Source organism: Somniosus microcephalus, chromosome 3 (assembly GCF_052327205.1).
Source record: "Somniosus microcephalus isolate GS21.2 chromosome 3, FLI_Smic_1.0, whole genome shotgun sequence".
Lineage (NCBI taxonomy): Eukaryota > Metazoa > Chordata > Chondrichthyes > Squaliformes > Somniosidae > Somniosus > Somniosus microcephalus.
Window position 1 is genome coordinate 68,459,356 of NC_140989.1, and position 18,895 is coordinate 68,478,250.

At 46.2% G+C, this 18,895-nt stretch overlaps 2 long non-coding RNA genes across 2 annotated transcripts in view; one reads left to right on the top strand and one right to left on the bottom strand.

Annotated features, from left to right (window-relative positions):
• The window catches only part of LOC147121128 (uncharacterized), a 28,267-nt gene extending 24,738 nt beyond the window's left edge, over positions 1-3,529 (bottom strand). The window contains exon 1 of the long non-coding RNA XR_015076960.1: positions 3,442-3,529. This is a non-coding gene — a long non-coding RNA (uncharacterized LOC147121128). The remainder of the gene's footprint in view (positions 1-3,441) is intronic.
• On the top strand, positions 3,525-7,392 carry LOC147121129 (uncharacterized). Its single transcript, XR_015076961.1, has 2 exons — positions 3,525-3,626; positions 4,519-7,392. It is a non-coding gene; the product is annotated as an uncharacterized LOC147121129 (long non-coding RNA).
• Positions 7,393-18,895: the final 11,503 nt, after the last annotated feature.

Here is an 18,895-nt window from a genome sequence, read left to right on the forward strand (position 1 = left end):
GGAGGGGGGGAGGTGATCAGGAGGGAGCGGGGAGAGGGGGGGAGGTGATCAGGGGGGAGCGGGGAGAGGGGGGAGGTGATCAGGAGTGAGCGGGGAGAGGGGGTGAGGTGATCAGGAGGGAACGGGGAGAGGGGGGGAGGTGATCGGGTGGGAGTGGGGAGAGGGGGGGAGGTGATCAGGAGGGAGCGGGGAGAGGGGGGGAGGTGATCAGGAGGGAGCGGGGAGAGGGGGGGAGGTGATCGGGTGGGAGTGGGGAGAGGGGGGCAGGTGATCAGGAGGGAGTGGGGAGAGGGGGGGAGGTGATCAGGAGTGAGCGGAGAGAGAAGGGGAGGTGATTAGGAGGGAGCGGGGAGAGGGGGGAGGTGATCAGGGGGGAGCGGGGAGAGGGGGGAGGTGATTAGGAGGGAGCGGGGAGGGGGGGAGGTGATCAGGAGGGAGCGGGGAGAGGGGGGGAGGTGAGCAGGGGGGAGCGGGGAGAGGGGGGAGGTGATCAGGAGTGAGCGGGGAGAGGGGGTGAGGTGATCAGGAGGGAGCGGGGAGAGGGGGGGAGGTGATCGGGTGGGAGTGGGGAGAGGGGGGGAGGTGATCAGGAGGGAGCGGGGAGGAGGTGATCAGGAGGGAGCGGGGAGAGGGGGGGAGGAGATCGGGTGGGAGTGGGGAGAGGGGGGGAGGTGATCAGGAGGGAGCGGGGAGAGGGGGGGAGGTGATCAGGAGGGAGCGGAGAGAGGGGGGGAGGTGATCAGGAGTGAGCGGAGAGAGAAGGGGAGGTGATTAGGAGGGAGCGGGGAGAGGGGGGAGGTGATCAGGAGGGAGTGGGGAGAGGGGGTGAGGTGATCGGGTGGGAGTGGGGAGAGGGGGGAGATGAGCTGGAGGGAGCGAGGAGAGGAGGTGGGCCGATCAGGAGGGAGCGGGGAGAGGGGGTGAGGCGATCAGGAGGGAGCGGGGAGAGGGGGTGAGGCGATCAGGAGGGAGCGGGGAGAGGGGGTGAGGCGATCAGGAGGGAGGGAGGAGACCGGGAGAGAAGGGGAGGTGATCGGGATGGAGTGGGGAGAGGTGGGGTGGCGATCAGGAGGGAGGGTGGAGACCGTGAGAGGAGGGCAGGCACTTAGGGAAGGTGCAGGGAGAAGGGGGGAAGCGATCGATAGGAAGGAGGAAGCGATTGGGAAAAGGCCGAGTGGGGGCCGATAACAGTCTTTGGTACAGCAGTGGAGCTGGTAGGAGCACCCCATCAAATTTAAATATTGCTGGGACGGCCAAAGGCACACGTCCCACCAGCAATTGGCCAGTTACATCAGGTGGCCTGGAAAATGTGTGTGCGTGTGGTGGTGTGGGAGGGAGGGGGTGGGGGGTTGTGTTGGGGTGTGAGGGAGCGATGCATTTAAAGCTGGATTGCTCTTAAAGTGGTACCAGCATACAACAATTTGAAACCATGGATTAAAAAAGAACCAGACATGAGTTCCTGAACTTCTCAGAGAGTGGTGTGAATATTATTCTAACTGACATTAGGCACGGAGGGCAGCGGATTGAATAGTGGTGGTGATTGGCAAAAAATCTCACAGTATAGCAGCCAGAATTGGCCCAGATAGTGAATGGCATCTCCCTAACCCTCTGACCCCTCTCCAATGCAGGATGAGGTTTAATGGCCTCACAAGGTCTGGAAATGTTATGTCTGCAAACTGCCATTAATATATATTTTCCACATTTCAGACAGTAGCTCTATATTTACCTTAAAGGTGTATTCACAAATCTAAGGGCACTAAATAATCTCCTTCTTTGTCTGATTATGCCTCTCTGAAGCACCTTGGGACACTTTTCTATGTTAGAGGCTCTATATAAATGCAAGTTGTTGTTATCATCATCATGGCTTGGATTTTCAATATTCGCTGGACCCAGGTGATCCAGTGAGCCTAGGCGCAGAACCAAGGACACTCTCTATATTTTGAAGGGATTTGTTTTGCGATTTAGAGAATACTGTGCTTGCCAATGTTAGGGTAAAGAATTGTTTTTCATTTTTACACTCAATGTTAGTACCAAGAACAATGGAGGCAAGTAAGGCTTAAAAGCAGAGCAAATCTCCCTCCACATTGCTAGAACAATGTAGCCAAACTCAGACAAGCACCCTCTCTGCACCAGTGTGTCCAGGGCCCCAAACACCCCTTCCAGGTGAAACAGCGATTTACTTGTACTTCTTGCAATTTAGTATACTGCATTCACTGCTCACGATGCGGTCTCCTCTACATTGGGGAGACCAAACGTAGATTGGGTGACCGCTTTGCGGAACACCTCTGTTCAGTCCGTAAGGGTGACCCCGAGCTTCCGGTCACCTGTCATTTCAGTTCACCGCTCCATTCCCACTCAGACCTCACCATCCGCGGCCTCTTGCATTGTTCCACGGCAGCGTAAGCTCGAGGAACAGCACCTCATCTTCCAATTAGGCACTTTACAGCCTTCTGGACTCAATATCGAGTTCAACAATTTCAGATCATAACCTCGGCCCCTATTATATTTTTATATATTTTTTATCCACACCTTTGGTTTGTGCCTTTTCCTTTTTTTCTCTCCCACATGGCAGCTGTCTCTCATTCTGCCAGTGCATTTCACACTTCATCTAGAGCCATCTTTTGTCTCTTTACCTGTCCTATTACCACCTCGTCTCGTCTTGAATTTCTGTTAATGTCTCTTCACCTCCCAGGCCTTCCCCTTTGCGCTTTCATCCCCTCCCCCATTTCCCAGCCCCCAAACTGGCCTTTTAATCTGTTTCATTTCCTGCTTTTTTTCTCAATTCTGAAGAAGGGATTCGACCTGAAACGTTAACTCTGTTTCTCTCTCCACGGATGTTGCCTGGCCTGCTGAGTTTTTCCAGCGTTTTCTGTTGTTATTTTTGACATTGCTCTTGTTTCAATAGAAAGTGATAATCACTTTCAGTGAGCTTGCCAATCAGTGGCAACTAATAATGAACCGCTGAGAGCTTTATACACTTCACAAAGGACCTTTACAACCAGTAAAGAGCTATCCCTGACACCATTCATGTGGGCTGGATTTAAACTAAGAAACCAGAAGTGAATAAACAACGTTTAACCCATGGTATCATCCAGCCTCCTGAGAAAGAAAAAAAACAGCTTCTGGATAAATCTGTTACTGTCTAAGCCATTATACGGTTAAATTGCAAATAATTTAGTTTTAGATTTAACCATTTCCAAATGTTTAAATTATTAGCATTCACAGACTTTACTGCCCTGAATTGTCTGGGGGGCTGTTTACCACAGGAGATCGGGACAACCTTTTCTGAAATTCAGGGGTTATATATTCAAGTAAACGAAACTCATCCCAGATCTATCTACCTTTTCTGTTTCAGATGCTTATCCAACTACTGTGTATTTTCAGCATTTCCTATTTTTTAAAATGTCAAATCTCCAGCATTCACAGTTGTTCTTTTTTTACCTTTGCATATTACTCACAGGCACAGGGCAGGGGGGAGGGGCGGTAGAAATCCATGTTTCCTCACACGTTGTGGAGGTTTGCGTGCTTGTGACATCACCGGCAGGTTCCCCGCCCAGAAGTCAACCTGATTAACAGGATGGTATCCAGTCGGGCGGGGAACGTTGGACAGGAGGCCGCAGGACCAGGTGGGTGCGAACCCCGACCCCTGGGGGCTGGTGATCCAATCCCCGACCCCAGGGGGGGTCTTATCACCAACCCAGGGGTCCGATTCTGGGGGAGGCTGATCACTGACCCGGGGGCAGGGGAGGTCTGATCCCCGACCCCGGGGGTTGGAGGGAGTTCCGATTCCAGGGGGAGGCTGATCACTGACCCGGGGGCAGGGGAGGTCTGATCCCCGACCCCGGGGGGAGTTCTGATTCCGGGCTGGGGGGGAGCATGGGGATGGTGTTTGTATGGGGCGGATGGTGGGGTAGCTTGGGGGGGCCGGGAATAAGCACTCCTCCTCCTCCTGGCCCACACGGATTGCTCCCTGAGGTTGAGCTCACTTCGCTGCAGCTGCCGAGAATCCTGAGGCCCGGAATCTCCGGCCGTCCACCGTTAAACCAGGTTAAATCCGAAGCTTTCAGCCTCATTATAATCTTTAAAGTGCCAACCTGCCTTCTGGGAGCGTGTTGGCTACCTGCCCCCATCCCGCCTCCGTTAAACCCGGCAGTGGGCGAGTTGGAGGCGGGTTGGGATTGGGAGTCACATTTTTATACTTTAACCTTCCATCCGTCCATGGAATGGACCCATTCATTTTTGGGGGTTAAATTTCCCCCATTCTATTTCAAGATTATAAAACAGAAAAGCATTTGAAACGTTGTTTGTAGAGTCGTTTCAGACCATTTCGAAGAACCATAATTTCAGCAGCAGAGCATCGCAGTGAGGCTCCTCATGCTGAACAGAACAACCTCAGATAGCCACATTCAAGGGTAATGAAATAGACCCTGTAACACTGAGACTAGCTACTCCAAGGATTTACCTATGCTCCACTTTCGTATATTTTATAATATTTAACTAACTTTATTCTTCTTGTAGGCTTTTCCAAACAATGTTTGCTGCTGATACTGCCATCTTTTATTAATCATATCCTCAGCTGATTCTACATCCAGAGCTCTCAGCAATGATGATCACCATCTGGCTAGCATAAGCCAAGTTATTACAACATTTTGAGATAATTTCCACTGCATTGTTTTTTTTTGTTAAATTGGTGAACTCTTTAGCTTTTAAGAATGCTGCGATTAACACACTCTTAACCTGAGCACATGCTTATAAATATCTGGCTGTGATTTTGCACCTCATTCCCAACTTATATTTTAATAATACATCAGTGAAACAGGCACAGCCATTTCTAACTAATTGGTCTATCCCTTTGTGTCAGATTTTACAAATATGACAAAGGAGTGCCAATGCATTTATTCCACTCTTTCAGTATGTAGGTGTTATCAAATATTAATACAACTAATAAGGCTTTACAATAAATCTACCAGAATTATGTTCAGGTGGTGCTGATAGGCCTGGAATTTCCTGTAGTGGCGTAATCAGCAAGTAACGCCAAAATTTACAGCCATTGTTATGCCAATGTTGCTGATGGCAATTTAGGCCAAAATTGCTTGTGTACTGAACTTGACTGAGCTGGAACATAAGAATCAACATAAAAAATGTGATTTAACCAATGGGTTCCCAGGGAAACCGAGAAAGGGCCCTATAAAAGGTTGGTGGTGGTGGCGGGGGGTTGGTGGAAACAAATCTTTCTTCAGCGTGAGGCTAGGCAGTTCTCGGTAAGTGGCAGACATCGCTCCCTCTATGATTTTATTTTATGTCTTTTAAAAAATTCCTTTGTCCAGAGAGTTTCCAGAATCTCACAGCTGAGCACCGAAATGCTGTATTGAGCTTTAGGGGAAAAAAAAGTGCGACAATAAAAATAAAGAAACATAAAAATTGCACACATCAGTAAATAAAACATGTGACAGCCATACAGAGACATGGGGACAATTCTGTGACAAATTGAGGCCAGTGTAGTACCTCACTGTCAACTGGGTTGAGACTAACCAATCTGATTCTGCAGGGCTATGGGGAAAGAGCAGGAGTGTGGAACTGATTGGATAGCTCTACCAAAGAGCCGGCACAGGTACGATGGGCCAAATGGCTTCCTTCTGGGCTGTATGATTCTATTCTATGATTAATGCTGCTGAGAGGGTGGAGAGCTTTCCACGCTGGCCCTTAGATTTCTAAATGTTTAAACAGCTCACAAAGAAACTGTTTGAATTGTCTCCTTCTATCAGGTATGACACTTGGAGAAGAGATCCTTGCAAATTGCAACTTGTATTTCTCTCACAGGCTCTACCAAGTATTTTTCCATTCCAAGCTGCCCAGTTTTGGGATTCTATTTCCTTTGAAGCAAAATGCCTTCGACACAGCCTTTTAAGATCCTTCCAGTGTTATCTTTTAATCAGCTTGAAATGTACCCCCCCAGATGATGTTATATTTTGGTGTTGCTTTCAATGTTATTTATCTTGTATGTTCCCAACATCTGTTTTTACTTGTGCGCTTTTCTAAACTAGCCTTGATTGCTAAATGGGATAGCTTAAAGAGATTTTAAAACAGAAGTAAATACAAATCCAGATTTAAGAGGGATATAAATAAAGTATGCAATCGTACACACCTTATCTCGAAGGATACTGCTACTAATAGGAGTGCCCTGTAGTGTTTAATGAGTACAGTGTGATACTTGCACTGCCTGTGCTTTGATAGTGTTTAGTGAGGTATTAACCCTCTCCCACCCATACTTCAGTGGCACCTAATTTTAAGTCCCTTTTTTTCACTGATTTTCTCATTCAGTTTTTTTGCCCTCCTCTGCTCTTCTGAAAATGTTGAGTCCTTCCATGAGCACCTCCCATCTTCTGGCACCTCACCCAAGTGCCATTCTTCATGTGGGGGGCTTCTCGGTAAGCGCTGACAGGCTATTCCAATCACGGTCCAGTCCGACCCTGTCCTCAACCAGGGTCCGCACATAAATTTCTAGCAGGTGTCACTGGATGGTAATCAGGAGCAGGACCTTAGGTCATTTCTCCCTTCCTCATCCCGCGGCACTGAGGCCAATGGTAGTCTCCTGCTGCTATGATCAGCTAACTCAGCACAGAGCTGTGATTGGACCTGGGACCTTGCTGGCCTGCATGGATCAGCCACCCTCTGAGCCACTGGGAATTGCTTTGCATCAGCATCAGAGGAAAAGAGTTAAATTAAGTCTGTTTGGGGGGAATAAATGATAGAATAGCAGTTGCAAAAGTAAGTATAGGATGACAATGCATTTAAATGAAATTGCCTTTTATTATATACACAATAGAACACGTGTCCAATGAAATTACTGTTGGTGAAATTTGGTCAATTAAAAATTTGCTTATAAGTATACAATTAATGGAGTTATGTGCACAATATATTAATAGTTGTCCTCCCATCTTTTACACTACCACCTCCAATGAGGCACTTTACTAATTGTAGTCAATGCAAATCTGGCCAGCCAGTCGAGACTATTGAGTTGACCTTTCTCTATCATTTTCTATCTCCTGCACTCTCTCCCTCGTCAAGGGGTGCAACCTCCTCAGATAAAATGAGCTTGGAGACATGACACATTGACAACCTAAGTCCTACCATGGAACAGAATTTCTGTACTCTGATCCTTGCTTCACTGGACACTATACATTTTGTATCTATTTGCTGCCGTGTTTCGTGATGATTGCAATACTTTATTGCACTAAATTTAAGTTGCGTGATTATGACGATTAAAATAAACTAGAACTATAAAAGTTAACTATCTGTTAAAAAATGTTATTTTCCTGTCTTTGCACACTGTAATGTTATGCCAAGGTATGTTTTAAAACAAGCCCATTTTAAATAAAACCAGTAAGTCTTTTGAAGCAGCAATATTTTTCATCAAAACAGATGCTTGTTTTGAAAGCATTACACTTTACTGTAGCCAACACATATTTGAAACATTAAAAACAAATATGGTGATGATGGACATAGCCACACAGCTGCAAATGAGGTCATCCACCAGTTACATATAGTGGAAGCGATAGTTATGTGTGCAGTGTCAACCAAGTTAAAATTCCTGGTTGGAAATTTGAAGCTGAACACTGATGTTACGAAACTTTCATTGCACTACAACACTTAGGAACTGAAATCCTTGTCTTCGCTACTTTTAGCAAAAAAGATTACCCTTTTAGCTCTGAATGAAAACAGGAACTGCATTCATTGCCTGTAGGTTTTGCAACATTTCTCATTGTTTCTAGGAATACAACCAGTGAAGCTGGATGTTGCTGCTTCAGAAGAGCTGGGACATAATTGAACTTTCAGTTGAAATTTGTTTTGTTCTCACATTTTTAATGTAATTACGCTTCATCTTGTCCAGATGTTGGCAGCATGTCAGAGATCACTATTTGTACATGCTGAGTGATTTCACAGAGATCTCATCCTTCATGGATCATCTAACATCTATGGAGCTGCATATCATTGCCAAGTTCATCAAACGCTTACACTGGCACTTTCAGATAACAAACTATTGTGTGGTATAAGCCTTCACAGAGTTTTCCAAAACTTTCCAAACAACTCCCAATTAGCCTTCAGAAGTACTCAGTAAAGCTTTGTAAAAACTGTCATGTAGACTCCGCAGCCTCGAAATAACTGTTTGTGATATTACTGTACGGATGTTCAGTGCATGCGTAAGATTATATCTGTGTTAACACCTCCGTTAAAACAATGAACAGAGGAATGTCATGAAAATTTCTTGAGTATTCATACAATAATATGGCAAATAGCCATTTCTAGGCTCACAAGGCACTTAAGAGTAGCAAGAGTCCTGATTTTAACCTAACGCGTCCAGTGTGAATGGGTGCCTTTGGGTTGGATGCCTGATTCACACCCTGCCCGATTTTATGCTGAGCAGGGTGTAAATCAGGTGTCCGACCCAATCACATCCGTGTCTCCCTGGGCAGGTTAAGTTAATGTCGAGGCTATAGATGTAGTTTGAAGGAGTTTATTTAAAAAAACCTTATAGTACTCGAATTGTATTTGATTAATATAATCTCAGTAACAAAATATATGCACATCAGCAGTGAAACTTTATTCAAACAATAATTTTAACTTTTTGTGATTGTGTAAAATGGGCGATATTGGATTGGCCACACTTTGGCCGCGATTTTATTAAAGGAAGTGGGTTGCCGGCGGGCTCGCTGCTCAGCAGCTTTCGGACCCGCTCCCGGATGCTGCCGCCCAGCAGTTACGATTTTATTCACTTTGCCTCCAATTTCCACCCTTCCCTCACCTTCACATGGTCCATCTCTGACTCTTCCCTTCCCTTCCTCGACTTCTCCGTCTCCATCTCTGGGGATAGGTTATCGACCAATATTTACTACAAGCCCACTGACTACCACAGCTACCTGGACTACACTTCCTCCCACCCCGCTTCCTGTAAGGACTCTATTCCATTCTCCCAGTTTCTCCGCCTCCGCCGTATCTGCTCCGACGATGCCACCTTCCACACCAGTGCTTCAGACATGTCTTCCTTTTTCCGCAACCGAGGATTCCCCTCTACCGTGGTGGACACTGCCCTCGACCGTGTCAGTTCTATCTCCCGCACCTCTGCCCTCACCCCTGCCCCTCCCTCCCGGAACCACGATAGGGTTCCCCTTGTCCTCACCTTTCACCCCACCAGCCTCCACATTCAACGGATCATCCTCCGGCATTTCCGCTACCTCCAAAGTGATCCCACCACCAAACGTATCTTCCCCTCCCCTCCCCTTTCAGCATTCCGCAGGGACCGCTCTCTCCGAGACACCCTAGTCCACTCCTCTATCACCCCAAACAGCCCTTCCCCTTCGCCTGGCACCTTCCCGTGCAAGCGGAGGAGGTGTAACACCTGCCCCTAAAACTCCCCCCTCCCCACTGTCCAGGGCCCCAAACACCCCTTCCAGGTGAAACAGCGATTTACTTGTACTTCTCGCAATCTAGTATACTGTATTCGCTGCTCACGATGCGGTCTCCTCTACATTGGGGAGACCAAACGCAGATTGGGTGACCGCTTTGCAGAACACCTCCGTTCAGTCCGTAAGGGTGACCCCGAGCTTCCGGTCGCCTGTCATTTCAATTCACCGCTCCATTCCCACTCGGACCTCACCGTCCTTGGCCTCTTGTACTGTTCCACGGAAGCTCAACGTAAACTCGAGGAACAGCACCTCATCTTCCGATTAGGCACTCTGCAGCCTTCCGGTCTCAATATCGAGTTCAACAATTTCAGATCATAACCTCGGCCCCTATTTCATTTTTACTTATATTTTTCCACTCCTTTCCTCCCCCCCCCCCCTTTCCTTTTGTTTCTCTCTCACACCTGGCAGCTATCTTTTGCCCTGCCATTACACTTTACACCTAATCCCAGCCTATTACCATCTCGTCTAGCTTCTAATCTCTTTTACTTCTTTTGGTTCTTTTATTCTTTTGTCCGATCGCAGCCCTGCCTTCGATCTAGTTCCTTTTCTCTCCAGTTTTGAAGAAGGGTCAAACCCGAAACGTCAACTCAAATTTCTCTCCACGGATGTTGCCTGACCTGCTGAGTTTTTCCAGCATTTTCTGTTGTTATTTCGGATTTCCAACATCTGCAGTATTTTGCTATCGTACGATTTTACCTTGATTGGCCTCGTTACGGCCGACGTGCGGGTCCCTCCAGGCAATTGCTTGGAGCATGTCAGTTTCTCGCCTCTGATGACGCATTGTTTGAATAAAAATTTAAAGGGGCCATGTCCCCTTTGCAAAAGCATTAGGTTTTTTCTCTTAAAGGTGCTGGCTGCTGCAGGAATGGCAGCCCCAAAAACTAAGGCTGCACCCAGGTTCAATGAGGGCTCCCTCCATGCTCTTGTGGAGGGAGTTAGAGGACGTCAGGAGCTCCTCTTCCCTGGAAACGGAAGGAGGAGGCCTCCTCAGCAAACCAAGGCAGCTTGGCTGCAAATTGCTGAGGAGGTGAGCTCGAGGTCTGTATGCAGACGCACATGGGTTCCGTGTCAAAAAAGTTTTAATGATCTGCTGAGATCACCTAAAGTGTGGCTTCTGTGTTCTGGGAAATGGAAGTTCAAGAGTGAGGGCTCAGGGTGATTTCCATGTAGAATGTTGGTGGTGACACTGAGCGCAAACCACCGTTTATTGGACAGATGATGTCTGGGGTTTTGAGAATGTCAGACTTATATTCATCTCCATGTGCCAGCCACCTGTGGTTGAAGCATAAGCTTACGCGAATCTGGCATGGATGAGTGCATCCGTGGCATGGATGAGTGCATCCGTTGCATGACGGCCAGCAATGTGGTCGCCTGCTGCTGGATTGGCCACATCCGGCCCCGCAAGGCGTTGCTCCCTGCCCTCCTCCTCATTTTCCTCCTCGTTCTCCTCGTCGTCCGAGGAGGCTGTGTGCTGAGCCACTTGTTCATCCGGCAGCACTAAGCCGCGCTGCTGGGTGCTGTTGTGCAGGGCACAGCAGACCATGATGATTCTGGTCTTGGCTGGTGCATACTGCAAGGCTCCACCAGATCTGTCCAGGCATTGGAAGCGCATTGTGAGCAAGCCAATGGTTTGCTCAATAATGCTTCTGGTGTATATGTGAGTCACATTGTACCGCTCCTCAGCCTCGTTTGTTGGCCTCCTCCTCGGTGTCATAGGCCGCTTTTTCAGGGGTTAGCCCTTGTCACCAAGAAGCCATATGGAAAGTTGGTTTGTTGGCTGTAAGAGCAGAGGCACAATAGACTGGCGCAGGATGAAGGAGTCATGGCAACTGCCAGGGTACTTTGCACAAACATGCATGATGATCTTCCTGTGGTTACACACCCTTCTCTCTTCTCTTAGGCAGTCCCTCAGAACCGAAGATGACTTGGTTCCACATTAAAAATGAGTTCTCAGGTGACTGATGAGTCCAATGTGGGACCTACAGTCACTGTCACAGGTGGGGCAGATGGTGGTTGAAGGGGCGGGTGGGTGGGGTGCTTGGGTTGACGTGCACTCCTTCTGCTGTTTGCGCTTGGCTTCCGCTTGCTCCCGGTGAAGAGACTCGAGGTATTCGGCACCTTCCTGGATGCCTCTCCACTTTGTACTGTCTTGGGCCAGGGATTCCCAGGTGTCGGTGGGGATGTTGCACTTTTTCAAGGAGGCTTTGAGGGTGTCCTTGAAGTGTTTCCTCTGCCCGCCTGGGGCTGTCTTGCCGTGTCGGAGCTCCGAGTAGAGCGCTTGTTTTGGGAGTCTCGTATCGGGCATGCGGACAATGTGACCCGTCCATCGGAGCTGACCGAGCGTGATCAAAGCTTCGATGCTGGGGATGTTGGCCTGAGCGAGAACACTAACGTTGGTGCGCCTATCCTGCCAATGGATTTGCAGGATCTTGTGGAGGCAGCGTTGGTGGTACCTCTCCAGTGCTTTGACGTGCCTGCTGTACATGGTCCATGTCTCTGAGGTTACACACCAGCTGGACGTTCAGGGAGGGGAGTCCCTTGCGGTTGACAAATACAGCTGGGTTGTAATAGGGGGCCCTAATGGCAACATCTGTACAGTCTATGGCACCCTGCACCATTGGCAAGCCTGCCATATTGGCAAAGCCAACCGCACGCGCCGTCACACTTGGCCCATCCATGGAGAAGTAGATGTAATTGCGAGCCTTTGCAAAGAGGGCATCAGTGACCTGCGTGATGCAGGTGTGTGTGGCCGACCGGGAGATGCCGCTGATGTCTGCAGCTGATCCCTGGAAGGAGCCCGAAGGAAAGAAGTTGAGTGCGGCGGTGACTTTGGCAGCCACTGGTAAGGAGTGTCCATACTCTCCTTGGGGCTCCAGGTATTGGTGCAGCATTGTGCAGATGTCAGCGACTACCTCTCTCGAAAGTCTCAGCCTCCTTTGGCACTGCTGCTCAGTCATGCTGAGGAAGCTGATCCTCTGCCTGTAAACCTTGTGTTGGGGGTATCTCCTGTGGCGAGGTGCAGCCCTGCGCTGAGGCCCTCTGCCCTGTGCAGCATCAGGTGGGTGAGGAGGAGGTTGGTGCTCCTGGTGCAGGTGCTGCTGTTGTGGTTGGTTGTGGAGCTGCCGCGGCTGCTCTTCTTCCGAATCTGATGACCAGGATGAGAGGCTATAATGGTTTCCATCCCGTTGCTATAGATTTCATTTGAGGCAAGAAGCCCTGTATACCCAAGACCAAGTCATTAATATATATCAAAAAGAGCAGTGGTCCTAATACCGATCTCCAGAGGGCACCGTTTTATATTTCCCTCCAGTCTGAAAAATAACCATTCACCACTACTCTCTGCTTTCTGTCCCTTTGCCACTGTTCCTTTAATCCTTTGATATTGCTAATATGTGGCACTTTGTCAAACACCTTATTAAAGTCCATATACACAACATATGCCACACTACCATCTCAACCCTCTCTTTTACTTCATCAAAGAACTCAATCAAGTTAGTCAAACACGATTTGCCTTTAACATATCTGTGCTGACTTTCATTTATTAGCCCATAATTTTCCAAGTGTCAATTAATTTTGCCCCAGATTATTGTCTAAAAGTTTTCCCACCACCAATGTTAGGCTGACTGGCCTGTAATTGCTGTGTTTACCCCTCCCCTTTTTTAAACAATGGTGTAACATTTGCAATCCTCCAGTCCTCTGGCACCACCTCCATATCTAAGGAGGATTGGAAAATTGTGGCCTCTAGAGCCTCCACAATTTCCATCCTTACTTCCCTCAGTAACCTAGGAGGCATCCCATTCGGACAAGGTGACTTTGAGCACTGCCAACCTGTTAAGTTTAAAAAAAATCTTTTATGGGATGTGGGCATCGCTGGCAAGCCAGCATTTATTGCCCATCCCTAAAAGTACATCCACTTTATTTTTTATCCTATCCAATATTGCTACTACCTCCTGCTTTACTGCTACATTGGCAACATCCTTTTCTTTAGCAAAGACAGATGCAAAGTGTAATAATAATAAATAACTTCCGGATGAAGTTATGTGCACATCACTTCCTGTGAACTGTGAACTCTGTGCATACATCACTTCCTGTGCATACGTCACTTCCTGTGTTTGGACTAGTATAAATACTGAACTGCTCAGTATGGTAAAAGGGCTTCTTCTAGAGGCATGGTGAAGACTGCTCTTGTATATAGTATAATTATAAGTTGCTTAAAGCTTACTTTAAAGTTCCTTGATGTGTGAGACTCCTTTTTTACATCACAAAGTACTCATTTAGTACTTCAGCCATGTCCTCTGCCTCCACAAGAAGACCTCCTTTTTGGTCCCTAATTGTCCCCACCCATCCTTGGACTACCCTTTTACTATTTATATGTTTATAAAAGGCTTTTGGGTTCCTTTTTATGTTAGCTGCAAATCTATTCTCCTACTCTCTCTTTGCCCCTCTTATTCCCTTTTTTAGATCTCCTCTCTACTTTCTGTATTCAGCTTGGTTCTCTATTGTATTATGAACCTTACAGTTGTCAAAAGCCTCCTTTACCTGTTGAATTTTAATCTCTATATCTTCCAGGGAGCTCTAGCTTTGGAAGCCCTTCCTTTCCCTCTCGTGGGAATGTGTCTAGTCTGTACCCGAACTATCTCCTCTTTGAATGCTTCAGTTACTGTTTTGCCTACCAATTTTTGATTCCAATCCACCTGGGTCAGATCCTTTTTAACTCATTGAAATTAGCCCTCCTCCAGTTAAGTATTTTTACGCTTGAATGTTCCTTGTCCTTTTGCATACTCCCTCACTGAAACATGCTCCACTTGCCGCACTTCTGAAGTTACCTGGAGTGCCCACATGGCACAAGAATAGCAAGCAACGGGTCTCCGCTCCATTCTATTTAGAGTCTACTTATATTATACATATATGCCTCTTATGTTATATATATATGTTTTATCTTGGTATCCCTTTAACATCTATTTATTATTCATTTAATATTTATGTTACCAGATTCTTATTGAATACAATTTCAAATCCCTTTAGTGTTAGTATTCCCTACTTACTTTATTTTTTCCCCTTAGATGTAATTAATTACTATGATTATTTATTCATATATTTACTTATTTAACTATTAGTAAATGGATTTAATGTGATTTGAAATGAGTAATTAATTCATTTATCTGATTATTTTAAAGTATTTCTTAATCTACCTACTCTTTTATTCCAGGACGCTCTCAAAGCTTCTCCTCCCTGTTTACTGTGACGTCACTTTCTCAAATTCCCTCAGTGTTTTTTTATGTCTCACCGATTCTGCTGCTGTTGCTCTGTTTAAACCTCCTTAGGCCTCTCTCAGGGTGCTCCACACCCATTTTACACCATCACCAAAATTACTCCCATTATTTTTAGATAACTTTATGGCTTCTTAGGTTTCTTTCAGCTTTTAAATGCTTGAATTCAGCTGGGTTCAGTTGGTAGCATTCTCATCTGAGTCAGAAGGTGGTGGGTTCAGGCCTCACTGAGGGAATGCTACATTGTTGGAGGTGCTGTTAAACTGAGTCTAAACTGAGTCTACCTGATCAGATCGATGTAAAAGATCACAGGTTACTTTTTAAAAATAACCTGAGAGTTCTCCTGTGTCCTAGCCAACATTAATCCTCAAAACCAACAGATTAATCTGATCATTCATCTCACTGCTGTGTGTGGGACCTTGATGTGCACAAAATGGCTGCCACGTTTGCCTTTAAAGAAATAGGAATCGATTTTCCCTCCATATAGATTTCGGGCAGCTGGCTGTACGGACAGGAAGCCATTTTGAGGGATAGGCCTTATTAACATAGCTTTGGCAAGCTGTGGGTGGAAATCGAGTGCCCTGGGATAGGTTGCCCGGCAGCCCAGTGCAACAGTGTGACATTTAGGGAAGCACTCCAGCTCCTCCCAGCCACAATAAATTAAATTAAGTAAATTAAAACTTTCCTTCTGGGATCCTCTTCAGTTGGACTGCTGTTACTGCGCGGATGGTGTACGGCGCATGCTCCACCCAGTTCACTCCGAAAATGGCAATCGGGGTCCTTTGTACTAACAAAAGGGATGTTGCATAGAGTAAGTGATGGAGAAGGAAAGAACAAGAGAATGCATAAGAACGCAGAGAAAACCCTATATTATAAATAAATCAGATGAAAGACACCAAAAAGGCTTTCATGTTGTTTGCTTCAAGTGTGTTCATCGCAGGCAGAGCCAAAACTTTAGGAATGACAGAAGATGAATGCTTACTTTAGTCAGGATAGCAAACCAACGACATTTAATACATGAGATTGTGGGGGAATTAAACCCTCTGCTTTCTTCAGTATCTGTTCCTCATTTTGGGGTAAATTGATCTCTCTTTTTGATTTTTTTTGTTGAGAAATGAGACTTCAATTTCAAATCCAAGCTCTGTCTCGGAAAACCCAAAGTGATTTGTTGCAACAAGTGATATACTGTTCTGCAGAAATCAACATCTTTTACTGCCTTGTGGACTAAGCAAAACTGTGGCACTCAGGCAGCAAATCACACAACATGGGCTAAGTGTGGAACTTTGCAAGCTAGATTTGTAGGCGGGATGTTGCGTTAAATCACTTCTTCTACTAATGGCGTGTTCATCAACTGCTGGAGCCCCGCGTGGAAGTGCGCGAGCGACTTGGGGATATCAGAAACTGGGAGCAAAGCTACTTTAATCAAAAAGAAAAAAAAAGATGGTACATTTCTTCCCGAGCAGTATCTGCAGTTTATCCAGTGACTCCCTGTAGGTTATGAAACACCTTTGAGCAACTTAATTGAAGTTCTTCCAAATACTATATGAAGACCATCCATGCTGGTAACTCAGCTGTAATTCCAAACAGACCACAGGGCTCTTAGCAGCAGTTTGATATCAATAAAACGGGAGGCTGTGCTCCCAGTAGAATAATAACTGTATTTTAGAATGAATAGCATTCAAGGCATGGTTTTATTTATGTGAATTTACAAGATTGTCTCTTCTAAGAATATTGATAGATGATTTATTGTAGCAAGGTTTGTTACAGTAAAATGTTCCAAGTGGTTGCACACTATGCTCCAGGAATCCCTTTCTGACATATTTTGCTCTTCCTTTGTTTGGCCTGCCATCTGTGCCACACCTGTGGATTATGAGATGTGCCCAACAATTTATTCTGTCCCACCCAAAATTTCATATCGCCAAAGGGAACAAGCAGACTTAGCTCTTCTAGATTTTATTACTTTTTTTAAAAATTGAGATGAAACTATCCCTATTCACCTCTAATTGTCACCACTGCCCCCACCCTGCTCCCCCCCCCCCCCACCCCACGCCCCCCAACCAGTTCTTGTGGGTTATACATTCATTCTGGCTGAGCAGGTGGCCAGGTTAGCAACCTTTTCCCAGGCCCCCAATCAGTGCTGAGTTCTGAATCAGTCACTCGTGGAAACACAAAAGTATTCACATCTTTGGGGAAGCCACTCCATGCCACTCAGCACCTCCACCAAGCAATAGTGTCTGAGATTGGGAACACAACAGCCAAGTTGAAAATATTGGCCTCTTATAACCAAGCTACTCTTGTTAATTGTCATGAAAACACTTTCGCTGATCCACTTCATGCATGTTTGCTTCTTCACTATCACTATTAACAGCCCAGTTACACAGAAGAACCTCTTTACCATACATTTGTGAGACCCATTCACATATTACAACTACAATCATAATTCTTGATTTCAAGAGGAATTATAGGAAATGATGTGTACTTGACACAGGTTCACGTCTCGTTGCCCATCCTCTTCACTCTTGCATTGCCACTCAATCTTTCAGCCACCGTGATCTGGAGCTCCCTCCCACAATCTTACCTCTACCCTCCTGAGTTACAAAAGCCTATTAAAGAATTTTGCTTTCAACTGGTCCTTAACTAAATTCTACCTATTTGTTTTCTTTCCTCTTGGTGTCCATTTCATTCTGTGATTTATAACTTATCCTGGGATGTCTTTCCAAAGTGAGACTCACTATATAAATGCTAATTGCTTTTGTTGTTGTTTGCAGAATGGTAGACAGTGAGAAGGAGGGCGAAAAAGGTAGAGAGGGGTTAGGTAGGAACCAAAGCATGGTTGAAGTATCCGTAAGACACTTTTGAAGGTAGGGAGGGATGTGATATGATGGAGATGCTGAAGAAAGGAGTTCCAAAGGGTGGGGCATAGTGACTGAAGGAACAGCCCCCAATAATTGAACACAACGAGCAAGGAATAAGAGTTGGCTCTCAGGTATAGAAACATAGAAACATAAAAGATACGAGCAAGAGTAGGCCATTCGGCCCCTTGAGCCTGCTCCGCCATTCAATGCAATCATGGCTGATCATCCAAGTTCAGTACCCGGTCCCTGCTTTCTCCCCATACCACTGGATCCCTTTAGCCTTAAGAAATATATCCAACTCCTTCTTGAATATATTTAATGAATTGGCTTCTACTGCCTTCTGCGGTAGAGAATTCCACAGGTTCACCACTCTCTGGGTGAAGAAATTCCTCCTCATCTCTGTCCTAAATGGCCTACCCCTTATCCTTAGACTGTGACCCCTGGTTCTGGACTCCCCGACCATCGGGAACATCCTTCCTGCATCTAGTCTGTCCAGTCCTGTCAGAATTTTATAAGTTTCAATGAGATCCCCTCTCATTCTTCTAAACTCCAGCGAGTACAAGCCCAGTTGACCCAATCTCTCCTCATACGTCATCCCTGCCATCCCAGGTATCAGCCTGGTGAATCTTCGCTGAACTCCTTCTATGGCAAGAACATCCTTCCTCAGATAAGGCGACCAAAACTGCACACAATACTCAAGATGTGGTCTCACCAAGGCCCTGTACAACTGCAGCAAGACATCTTTGTTCCTGTACTCAAACCCTCTCGCTACGAAGGCCAACATAGCATTTGCCTTTTATTCTGGGAGTTGTAGTCTGCCAGCCAGGCTAGCCCCTTCATTCAGCTGACAGAGTAGCAGCTCTGCTGTTTAGAGCTATTTTAAACACACCACACACTAATGTAGGTCATTTTAATCATATTATTGTGATTTTTTTACATCCTTATTATATTAGAAATCCCAATACTAAGTCTTCAGCTTACTAAGGAGGCATGATGGTGACTGAGAGAATTTCCAGAAGCATCTGCAGTGATTTAATTGGTTCCCCTTCTGCTAATTTTATTGGTAGCTGTTTGCTGACTGATCATTTTCATGGGTTCCCAGTTAAGCAGCGCCTCGATTTTAAAATTCTCATCCTTGTTTTCAAATCCCTCCATGGCCTCGCCCCTCCCTGTCTCTGTAATCTCCTTCAGCTCCACAACCCCCCGAGATATCTGCGCTCCTCTAATTCTGCCCTCTTGAGCATACCTGATTATAATCGCTCAACCATTGGTGGCCGTGCCTTCTGTTGCCTAGGCCTTAAGCTCT